An 11,838-nucleotide genomic window follows, 5' to 3' on the forward strand; every position below is an offset into this window, starting at 1 on the left:
AATAAAAGCTGGGGGTTTTGTCAATAACTACATCTAACTATGTTTCCCTCCAGTCCATCCCCTGATTTCTATTATCTTGCTTGTGTAATTCTGTGGCTTACACTCATATATTATTCTATTCAATCTTTAGAAATGGATGCAGCATATCTTTTACTTGACTTTTTAAAGCTTATATGAAGAATATCATTGTGTAATCTTTGCATTCCTGGGAATCGTACAAAGTGATATAAGTGTAGCTTGATTATTTTCATGTCTGTATTATATTTCATGTGTGACTGTAGTGGACTACTAATTGTCCTGTGATGGGCATTTGATTCCATGATATTGTCCTTATAGAGCTGCCACTTTGAGGTTGTCTTGACTGCTATAGGGACTTCAGATAAGCCAATGCGTTCTGAGTATGCCTAAGGTAAAATGCATGCTAAGAGAACAGGAGATGTCCAGATGAATAAACTATGTCTCTGGCTTTTGAGGATTCACAGTCTGGAGATGGAGAGTCAGTTTCAATCACAACTACGGAGAAGAGAATGTGCTAAATTCTGCAAAGGTATCACAGGACAAGGGGTGATAAGAGAGTCTTTCCTTGTAAATTTCTAGGAAGTATGAAGATTGGATCCTGATGTATGCATAGTGACTGTAGAATATTGAAAGGATGAGAGGCAGTTGAAGAGGAAAGGTATTTCAGGAATGGCAATACAAGGTACAAAGTTGGGGAAAGATTCAGAGAATCTGGAAGATCATTCTGTGTGATTAAAGCTGAGTTACCTAAAAGAAGGGCTGCATTTTACGAAGGGATGTCCAAAAAGAGAAAGGGAGATCTGATCCTTTCCTGGAAACTTTGACAGTTGGGAGGAGCAGTTGACTGTTGGTCTATCTGCAATTTAGAGCCATTGAAGGACACAATATTGATAAGTGGCTTGGGGGCAAAGTCTTGAGTTTGGGTCTTCCTTTGGAATACTTGCAGATAGACAAAGAAGGGTGTATCTGGTAGTCTAGGAGGCGTTGTGGAAACTAATTTGCTTCAGTTTTTCTCACCCCATACTCTTCCTTGTGGTATCCTGCAGAATTTGCAGGTGTGCTTCCTGGTGGTAGAGGTAAGTTGTTTAAGAAAGATGTGCAGATTTTTTTCATATTGCATATTTAGTGTAACATTATATTTTCATTCCCAGTGTCAGTATTTACACACACACACACACACACACACACACACACACACACACACACACACACACACATTTCCATAATGAGAATACTAAAGAAGAAAGAGAATGTTCTTATTTAATTTTATGATTCTTTTTGGAAAATTACTTCAATGTGTATACTGCATTTCAACAAACAAAGAATCCAGAAAGAGGAGAGCAAAAGAATAGACAACAAGAATTTGGGAGGGGTACATGATTAGAGGGTCTGGGGGAGCTGGAAGAGGAAATGCTGAGTGGATATGATCATAATACAAGTATGAAAATTTTTCATAATAAATAAAAATATTAAAACAACAAAGCAAGCTAACAAAGTACAGGGAAAACAAATGTCAAGCTCTTTCCTTTGCTTCCAACACACATGGATACCCGAGCATTTACACTGGCCCACCACCTGCCACCAGATTGCCTTAGTAATTTGTGTATATTGAAAGAGAGAGGTCACCCTTTTTCCTCTAAGTGGCAGTTAAAACAAAGGATTTGGACTCATTTTCAGGCACAATGTATCCCTGTTGTTCTATTATGGGCTTTTGGACTCCTCTTCATTTTCAGAGCAAGTGACACCTTGATTTCTTCTGGTAGAAGTCCTCAAAGTTAACACTTTCAAAGATGTGTCACTAGGAAGCAGACTTATATGACTGAGCCTGCATATTTGTTCCGAATTGTGTGAATTTGAACTTTAATATGTTGGCTTCTGCTTGGGGCTATGAGCCTGTTTCTTTAAGAAGCAGGAGAAGAGTAGTAGAAACACTCAAAGTGACTGAACAAGAAAAACTGCATGAAATTGGGTCATTAAGTCACAGTGACACTGCAGTGGCCCAGAAGCGGCAGTCTATAAATTACTACCTGGAGCTGCACTGGGTGAGGGTGATGTGATTTGATTTAGGGAGGATAGTGCACAGTGTTCAAGGCTGCAGGAAGAGGTAGGCTCTGCAGATCCCAAAGTCATCCTGCAGGGAGACATGAAGCAAGGCCATGTTACCAAAAGTGATCACTGGGTGTTGACTGGTTCTTTTGTTTAAAAGACTGGGACTTTTCAGACAATTTCCAATGACACCAAGAGGATGCGAGGCACAGAAGAGGTTGGGCAAAGCCTAAGACTCAAAGACACACCGTGTCTACTTTTGCTGTTGACCAACAATAGATGATCTTGGGCATTTTCATAAGTTCTCCAGGCCTCCATCCAAGAGAGGGAGAAGTATGTCTATCTCAAAATTCTAACTTATTTGTTGTTCCTCTCTCCCTTGAAAATATGTTTCCTAAGGATGAGGACTTGAGATATTTCATGTATTGCTGTTTTTAGAGCCATAAACAATGGAATACTGAATTCATTTATCTTGAATGAATAAATGAATGTTTCAATAGAGTTGTTTGGTGGATTCAATGAGCAAACTTCTTACAAAGTGTTTGGTTAACCTGCCTTGTGTATATTAACTATTCACTCAATAATGCTCTGCCATTTTGTTCCTATTTAGCTCTTCATTTCTGAAGAAGGAAAAAAAAATCCCTGGATAAATACTGGGGAAGGAAGACCCCTGTTTATATGACTTAATGGTAACTGTAATTCCTTGGATGTAAAGTAAGGACCAGCATTTTGTAGCATTATCCTAGGAGATGTAGTTCTTCTCTGTTGAATCACATTCCCTCCCAACCTGGACATTGTTTTCCTTCTCATACTCTGCTCAGTCCTACCTTCCACACTTGTTATCACTCTGGGTTCCATCAATAAGAAAGTGCTTTTTCTCTACCCTTCCAAGTCCTAATCTCTGCCAGGTCCATCCTATTTCCTCTTCCTATTGAAGGAATTCCCTTCCACCTCTTTCTTCTAGCAGCTTCTTCTGACTGTTCTTTGGGTACACATTTAGTACAAAACAAACACCCTCTCCATCTCTCATGAAAAAGTCCTACAGGCTAGCAGCACCACAGCCAGATCTGCCTGAAATGGAAACTCCTTCACAAATGCCTTGCATTGCTACACAATGCTCAGCTCAGTGCAAGATGCTAGAATAGAGAGTAACAATGCACCAAGGACAACTTTGTGAAAATCAGGCACAGGGAAGCACTCTGCTGCACTGGGATTTAGGAACTCCAAGTCCTGGAGGCACTTCTTCCTTTCTCTGAAGCAAAGGCTTATGTGATGCATTGGTTAGACACTCTATGAGATGTATTCAAATTCCTGTTAAGGAAGTTCTGCCCTCTAGTGTGTTGAAAGGGCATTGCAATGTGTCAAGAGACAGGTGTTCTATTTGATCTTGGGGATACTATGAATTGTCTAGTGGGGTAACAATAGCTCATTTGTCTTTTCAAAGAAGTGTAACTTTGTCCAGTGGAATTAGAACATAGAATATTATATAAAATAGACAAAGCATGAGCTGTTCCTGGTAGTGAATACAGTAGGGAGGTCTGCAGTCTCAGCATCTTTCTTTGGTCTTTTTTTTTTTTAACTGCAGAATTTCACTGACACCCTTCAGTGAAACCAAGAGGTCATGTTTCATGGTGAAAGAGCTAAAATAAAATGAAGCAAAAGGCTACAGAGATTAGATAGGATTTTTTTTTTAATGATCTCTTATCAGCTAAACTCTCACTTATGCCCAGTCTTTGTATACAATATTCCACCCAGGCTTCACATACATCCTGGGAGGTAGGCATTCATGTGTTCATTTCATGGATGAAGGAATTGAATCAAAGGGAGTGTCAGGATTTTATTCAATACATGCCAGTCTTTAATGGGCTCAATGAAGATGTAAACGCAGTTCTTTCTGAGTTCAAAGTCAGCTTTTGTCATTATTTTACTTCTAACTGGCAAAGGCAATTCCTCCTGGAATGGGTTGTGATAAAGGTGCTCACTGGTGGGTGTGGGGCAATAAATTAGTTACTTGCTGTTACTGTGATGAAGCACCTTGATCAAGGCAGCTTACAGAAGGAAGAGTTTATTTGGTCTTAGGACTCCAGAGGGAGAGTCCCTAATGATGGGGGAGGAAGCTGAGTGCACAGATCTTCAGGCAAGGAGCAGAGAACAGCCAGCAGTGGGACCAGGCTTTGCACTCTCAAAGCCTGACCCTGGTGATATATTTCCTCCAGCAAGGGCCGTACCTCCCAAACCTGCCAAAACAGCACCACCAACTGAAGATAAAATGTTGAAATATGTAAGTTTGGGTGGGGGGACAGTTCTCATTCAAATCACCACAGAGTGCATGCCTGTAATCCCAAGACTTGGGATGTCAAGTCATGATGATCATTTACTATATGAAGAGACCTGCCTCAAAGGGGGGAGGGGGGTAGAAAAAAGAAAGCTATTCAAAAGTATGGAGAGGAGTGTTCTTTGACCACAATCTTTCCTCTCACCATCTTTTGTCCCCTGGTGAGCTTTGTCCAGGACAAATACATATGAAGCCCAACAGCTAGTGAAGATCAAGTACCACAACACACATTTAAATGTGACTAGGGCACTAAATAAAATGTAGACAGAAAGGGAAACTCTAAGGCCTCCTGAAGTTTACAAAACCAGCATCAAAAAACTTTAACTTCCCACCTGGAAAGCATATTCCTAAGATTACCTTAAATTAGAGTCCTTGTGTTTTGATAGCAAATAGTGGATATTTTGCATTCTCCAGAATCTGGTGATATATGAGTTCTAGCTACAAACCCCATGGGGCCCTAGCATATGCCTCCTACTGGAGCTAGTCACCTGCTAGTGACGCACAGGGCCTGCAAAGCCCAGTGTTGTATTGCTCTGCTCCCCAGCTCTGCTAAGCACAGAAACTAGTCCTGATGGGAACTCTCAGGAATGGTACAAATTGAGGCCTCTAGTAATGCAATCACTTCTAATCAGCCTTTAATGAGGACACAGCAGCCTCAGCTTACCTCCGTTGCAAAGAGGCAACTACACATAAACCTCAATTACTCAGACATTTAAAAATCAATTTCAAATAAAATGTCCAGGTGATGGAACTAAAGAGATTAGAGACATCAGGACATGGTCTCAGGCCTGGCATGCCTTGTCAAGACAATTGAGGCAGGCAGCCCCTTTAATGCAATAACTCTGGCCAATTTGGTGCCTCTAAGGGTAACAGGGGGCAGGTCTTATCTCCTAGATCTCCCAGAAGGAGAGGAAGATTCCAATGAGTAAAAGGACCAGACATACTCAGGGACTTGTGCACACGGAGGCTGTGTTTGGAATGTTGTCTCAGCACATTTTATAGTTGTAAAGATGATAAGGTCACCCTAGGCTACCCAACAAGACTTCTGCCCCAAGCTGACTTCTACCTGCACCTTACTATTGTGATTTTGGTTTTTTGCCTGTCATATCTATCTATCTATCTATCTATCTATCTATCTATCTATCTATCTATCTATCTATCTATCTATCTATCTATCTATCTATCTATCAGTCTCCTCAACATACTGGTAATTTAGGTCAAAAACTTTAATGAAGAACGCACTGTATGTAAGGTGTTATGCTAGGCCTGTGGGGAAAGAAAGATGAGGAAGTCTCTGCTTTGACTCATCAAGTAGAAGAGATGAGGTCGACTTTCCACCTGTTCAGGGTGTAACACTGCAAACAAGCAAAATGTTTCCAGACATCTGAGCAGTTACTCATGTGAACCCACAGCAATGGTGACAGCATGCATAAATCCACTGTAAGCTCCAGCCAGACAAAATCCCAACATAGATGTGGAGAAGTGGGTAAGAAACCCCAGCCATATCTGGGGAGCTATTGGCAACTGAATGCTGCTGGGAAGTGGAGAATCAATCATCTTTAAGGGTGAGACTATTGGTAGGTTCCAGTGGATGGACCCACACTGAAGGGCACTTGGGGACATAAATTTGACTCTACAGGCCAATATATAATTTGCAAAAATTCAGTTAAAAAGCCCAAAACAAGTCATTAATATCTTTGGATATAATAGAACTTTAAAAATTTTTAAATTTATTTATTTATTTATTTATTTATATTTATCTATATGAGTGTTTTGCCTGCATGTATGTAAGTGTATCACACGCATGCAATGCCCACATCAGTCAGATGAGGCTGTCGAAATTCTAGAACTGGGGCTACAGACAGTTGTTAGCTGCCATGTAGATATTGGGACCGCATCCAGGTCCTCTGGGAAGAACAGCCAGTGCTCTTGACTCCAGCTCCACAATGGGATTTTTTACACCTCTGAGTCTCAACTCATGCTGAGCATACAGAACTCCAGGGCTTAGCTCTGCTTTTCTTCTGATTCTGTGAATTCAAGATGCTTCTCTCTTGTTTGCTTTCCTTAATAGAAATCAAATGTCTATTGCTTAACACCAAAGAAACAATCAATAATAGGATAATGCCATTAGTTAAAACCAAAGCTAGCTTTTAATTATTTTAATGTGTTTATTCATTTGTTGAAGGGGGCATATGTCACAGCATGCATGTGGAGGTCAGAGGACAACTTGTAGGAGTTGGTTCTCTCCTTCCATCAGGTGGATTCCATGGTTCAAACTCAGGTTATCAGCCGTGGCTACAAGCACCTTTGCACTCTGAATCATCTTACTTGCCTCAAAGTCAGCTTTTAATGAGTACAAATCTTTGTGCTAAATACTTTCCTTACGTTATTTTTTAGCCACCAAAACCATTCTAGGGCGTGGATATTGATATTTAATTTCTTCCCTTTTATAGATTAATATACCATATAGGACTGAGTGAATTAAAGAGATCCAATACCAGGGGCTGGAGAGATGGCTCAGCGGTTAAGAGCACTGACTGCTCTTGTAGAGGACCCGGGTTTGATTCTCAGCACCCATATGGTGGCTATGAACTGTCCTTAACTCCAGTTCCAGGGGAATCCGAAGCCCTCTTCTGACCTCCGTGGCATTGCACGACAAGGATGCACTCACATGCATGCAGGCAATACACTCGTATGCATAAAATAAAAATAATAAATAAAATATTTTTAAAAAGAGATTCAATACTAGAGTGGGCACCAATGGAACGGCTGGCCAATATGACTATCCGTAGCCTGAGAATCCCCCTCTCCTTGTTCATGTTGCATTCACCGATGCCTGTATGAGGCAGAGTTCTTCAGAAACACGATACCAAAAGGGAGAGGATTTATAAAGAGAATTGGCTCATGTGCTTATAGAGGTGGAAGTCCTGAAATAGAGTATCTACAAGCTGGAGACACTAGGGTGCAGGGAGTATGGCTCATCCTAATTCTGAAGGCCTCAGAATTGGGAAATCAAAAGGTGTAACTTTCAGTCCAAAGACCCAGGAGGTTGCTGGTATAAATCCTAAAGGCCAGATGCCCAAAAGCTCTGCTTTCAAAGGTACGAGGAGTGTCCTGGATCCAGAAGAAAGGGACAGAAAACTCTTTTTACTTATCTTTTGTGTTCCTTCTGAGCCCTCAGCCGACTGGCGCCCACCACACTGAGGCCGATCTTCCCTTCTTAGTCCACTCACTCCCATGCTGACCTACCCTGGAAACACAGACACACCTAGAGATAGCTTAAGTTGTTATTAATCTAGTCAAGTTAGCACTTAAAGTTAATCATCACAGTACTCCTTTGCAGTTCTTAAGGTGTAAGTTTCATATGTATGTATGAATTACATATGCATGTATTTGTTTGCTTTTGAATCAGGAACTTCCTAAGCAACATACTGGCCTCAAATTCTTGATCCTCCTACCTCAGCCTCCTGGGTCCTGGGATTAAGGACCTTAACCACCATACGCCTGTAAGTATAACTTTCAAAAGTTAAAAATACAACTTACACAAAATTGAAGCTAGGTGTGGGGGCATGCCTGTAACTTTTAGGGCTGAGCATGGAATGAGGATCATGAGTTTAGGGAGAGTCCACACTGGTCAGTGAGTTTTAGACCATCCAAGATTTCACAGTAAGATCCCATGTCAAAAAAAAAAAAAAAAAAAAAGGAAGAACAGACATGTATTTTAAAAGTTATTCAACTTACTAATTAATGACAGGACCAATAGAATGGCTAAGCTGGTTCAAAGGAGATTAAAGGAACAAACTTATGCAATCAGTAAAAGAGATACTAAAATGAACTTACTAATAGATGAAAAACTGGCTAAGGGCTTAAAAGACAATAAAGCAACAATTTCCTGGCCATCTTCTGCCTTATAAATTCACCAGAAGGGACATATAACTTCAGAGCATTGGTGCTGTAGCTCTCATAAAGCAATAAGCACAGATTTTAAACATAGCCACATTCTCCTAGGTCAGGGGTTAAAATACTTTCCAAAGATTCATATTACAATTATTTTGGCTTTGCCTATGATAGGAGGTTCTCCGAAACTACTCAAGTATGACATTGGAGCTTGAAAACAGCCTTAAATGACACATGGGCAGATAGATGTGATTGTATTCCAATAAAACTTTATATAAAAAATATTACTGCCTGTCATAGATTGTCAACTCCTGTCCTGGATGACAGAATAATATTTCAGTGAGCCAGTTAGACAGTGACTGAATGTAACATTATTAAAGGACTTGACTGTAGCTAGCCGTGTGTTGCTATAATTGTTAATGCATTTTTCTTAATGACACTGTATGATTGGGGTCTCCTGGTTTGCTGTGGCCATGTTCCTTTCCACTCACATACAGCAGGCCTTTACATTTGCTCAGATGGACCACATCATCCCCCTGCCTGTCCTCATCAGAACTGATCAAATCACACTTGGCTCCTGCTCTTGTCTTTGCATTAAACTATACCTATCTTAGCCCCCCCCCCCCTTTTTTTTTCAAGTAGAAAAGTGTGAATTCTCGGATTTTCTTCCTCTTAACTGCGAAGTGGCGAGATTTAGGTCAGAAGGAATCCATTGCCTCTATGTACTGCAATTTTTATGGTCAATGAAATGAGTAGCAATATATCTATTTCATGGGTTAGTATGGAGTTGTAGGGTGTCACTGTGTAAAGCATCCAGCTTGAGGTACAGTGTGTGCACTATAAAGATTACTTCTTTGATCTTTCAGCTCTCTTGGCATCACCATTGGCACAGTGGTTGTGCTGTTGGGCACTCTGCTTTCCCTTTGCTTGAGTTCAAGACCCTTTCTCCTCCATGCTGAGACTCTATTTCACAATTTATGGTCGACCTTTGGCTTGTTCAGGCTGCTTCTAGTAACTGATTTTTAAAGTTGAATATATCTGCTCACTGCTAGCCTTGCCAGGAACTGAAAAGATTGAATGCTCATGAAGTCAACACAGGGCTCCTGGCTTTAACTAGATCATCATTATTCCTCCCAACTATCCATTTTGTAGAGCCATCTTTATCCCTATTTTGTAGATGAGGAAAATGAGTTTTTGCAGCCTAGGTCACCAGGCTGGGATTGTCCTCCCCGAGTGTCGGAAGCTTGGCATTCCAGTCTGGCCCTGACTGTCTCCAAAGGCAATAAATGCTTACATCCATTACAGCGCACTTGTCTTCAAAGCAGTCTTCATTTGGCTTCTCTTTTGCACCTTAGCTCTTTCTCTTTCTTTGGAAAACTGGTCCTGTGGCATGCAGGAAGAGAATAAATTGTTCTATATCCAAGACCAAACACAAAGCTTTTAACATGATGTGCCCAAATACTTCAACAGCTCATATCCCATATTGCCTATTTGAGCTGGTCAACAGGCAACATCTTTACCATGTATTCTCACTTGTTATGAAGTACTTGCCAGTGCTGTCACCAGACCTCAGAGAATATTACCATGACAGGCAGTCAGAGGGCCAGCTTCAGATAAAAGCAGGATGCACAGCCAGATCATTCCAGATGGTTTATGGCCATCAGCTATGGCCTCAATCCTTGAGAAGAATGTCTCTGTGTCTTCTCAAAAAGAGGTCCATGTTAGGGCTGAGGAGATAGTTCAGCTAGTAAAGTGCTTGCCTTGCATAAGAACCAGAGTTTGATCCCCAGAAGCCACATAAGAAGTCAGGCATAGTGGAGTGTGCCTGTAACCCAACACTGAGGAGGTAAAGAGACCACTGGGATTTGATGTCCAGCCTAGCCTACTTGGTGAGTTCCAGACCAGTGAGAGATCCTGTTTCAAAAATCAAAAGGTAGATGGTACCTAAGGAATTGTAGTTAGGTAGCTGAGGTTACCCTCTGACTTACACACACACACACACACACACACACACACACACACACACATGCTCCATACTGGCTGGGACCAGTCACTTCGGTAACTTAGCAAAGTAACAGAACAGGGAACGAAAGAAATGAACTTCCTGTGTAAGACATGACTTTGGGTTTTTTGGGCATAATAAATCCTCCTTGCTTTTACAAATCACGATAAATTGGAGTCTGAGCTCCACTGTCTTCTGTCTCTATTATAGCTCTTCGTCTATGACCCAGATCTATGGTCATATAGCCCATTAGATAGTCCCATGCATGACCCTGCATCTCAAATTGTGCCACATCTACATGAAGGAAGTCAGAAATGAACCCTAGTATCATTGCTGTTTAAAGTGCATGCAATGCTCAGCCAGGTAAGGAGACAAGTGTACCAAGGCTGGTGGCAGCACTTTAGAAAGATTGCCTCTGGGAAAATTTTTATGATGCCCCAGCTGCCTTGGTTCCTGGACATTTTCTGAGCTTGGTTCTCTAGGCACTTATTTTGAGGTGTTTGATTATTTTCTGGGAAATTCTTCCATTTAGTCTACTCTGCTTTGGTCTCTGGGTCTAACAACAGAGTGAGTACCCTATGGAATGTGCTTCTCCATGGCCATATGCAAGGCCTAGGCTAATGCACTTATAGCCATCCCTGTTCAAAGGAGATTCTCTCAGAAGAAGCTGTCAGTATTTCTACTCAACTGGAAAGAAACAACAAAGACCTAACACCAAGGAGCATTTAGGCCATAGCTCTATCTTAACTAACCCAAGACAAATGTACATATAGGAGTCCAGGCGAGGACTTTCCGTCATTTAATCAAAACTGGAATTTTTGGACTGGAGAGATGGCTCAGCAGGTAAGAGTACATATTGCTTTTCCATAAGAGTTCCTTTCAGTTCATAGTGCCCATATTGGGCAGCTCACAACCACCCTTAACTCCAGGTACAGGATATCAGACACCCTCTTCTGACTGCCACAGGCACCTGCACTCACATGCACATACTCCCCCCAATAATGATACAAATACATATGATTAAAAATAAAATAAATATTATTAAAACATCCTTAAATTTCACTTGCAGTTTCATCTTTAATAGTCTTAAAAAAAGATAAAATTACTATGAACATTGATAAAATATTATATACAAATTGCATGCATTTTGAAATAAAATATAGCAAGTATGAAAGTAAAATCATGGAGAAAATACATTATGGAACTAGTAATTAAAAGAAAACATAGTTTTCTTTTATGGTTGTATCTTTACCAGGCTTTGGTATGAGAGTGATGCTGGCTTCATAGAAGGAATTTGGAAGTTTTCCCTCTATTTCTATTTTTTTGAATAAATTAAGTAGTATTGGATGCAGATCTTCTTTAAATTACTGATAAAATTCTGCTGTAAATTCATCTGGCCCTGGGCTTTTCTTTGTCAGGAGGTTTTGTATTACTGTTTCAATTTCTTTTTGTGATATGGGTCTGTTTAAGCTGTTAATCTCTTCTTGGTTTAGTTTTGGTGGTTCCCATGCCTTTAGATATGCATCCATTTCTTTTAGGT

This window comes from Nannospalax galili, unplaced genomic scaffold (assembly GCF_000622305.1).
Source record: "Nannospalax galili isolate Female #2095 unplaced genomic scaffold, S.galili_v1.0 scaffold974, whole genome shotgun sequence".
Classification (NCBI taxonomy): Eukaryota; Metazoa; Chordata; class Mammalia; order Rodentia; family Spalacidae; genus Nannospalax; species Nannospalax galili.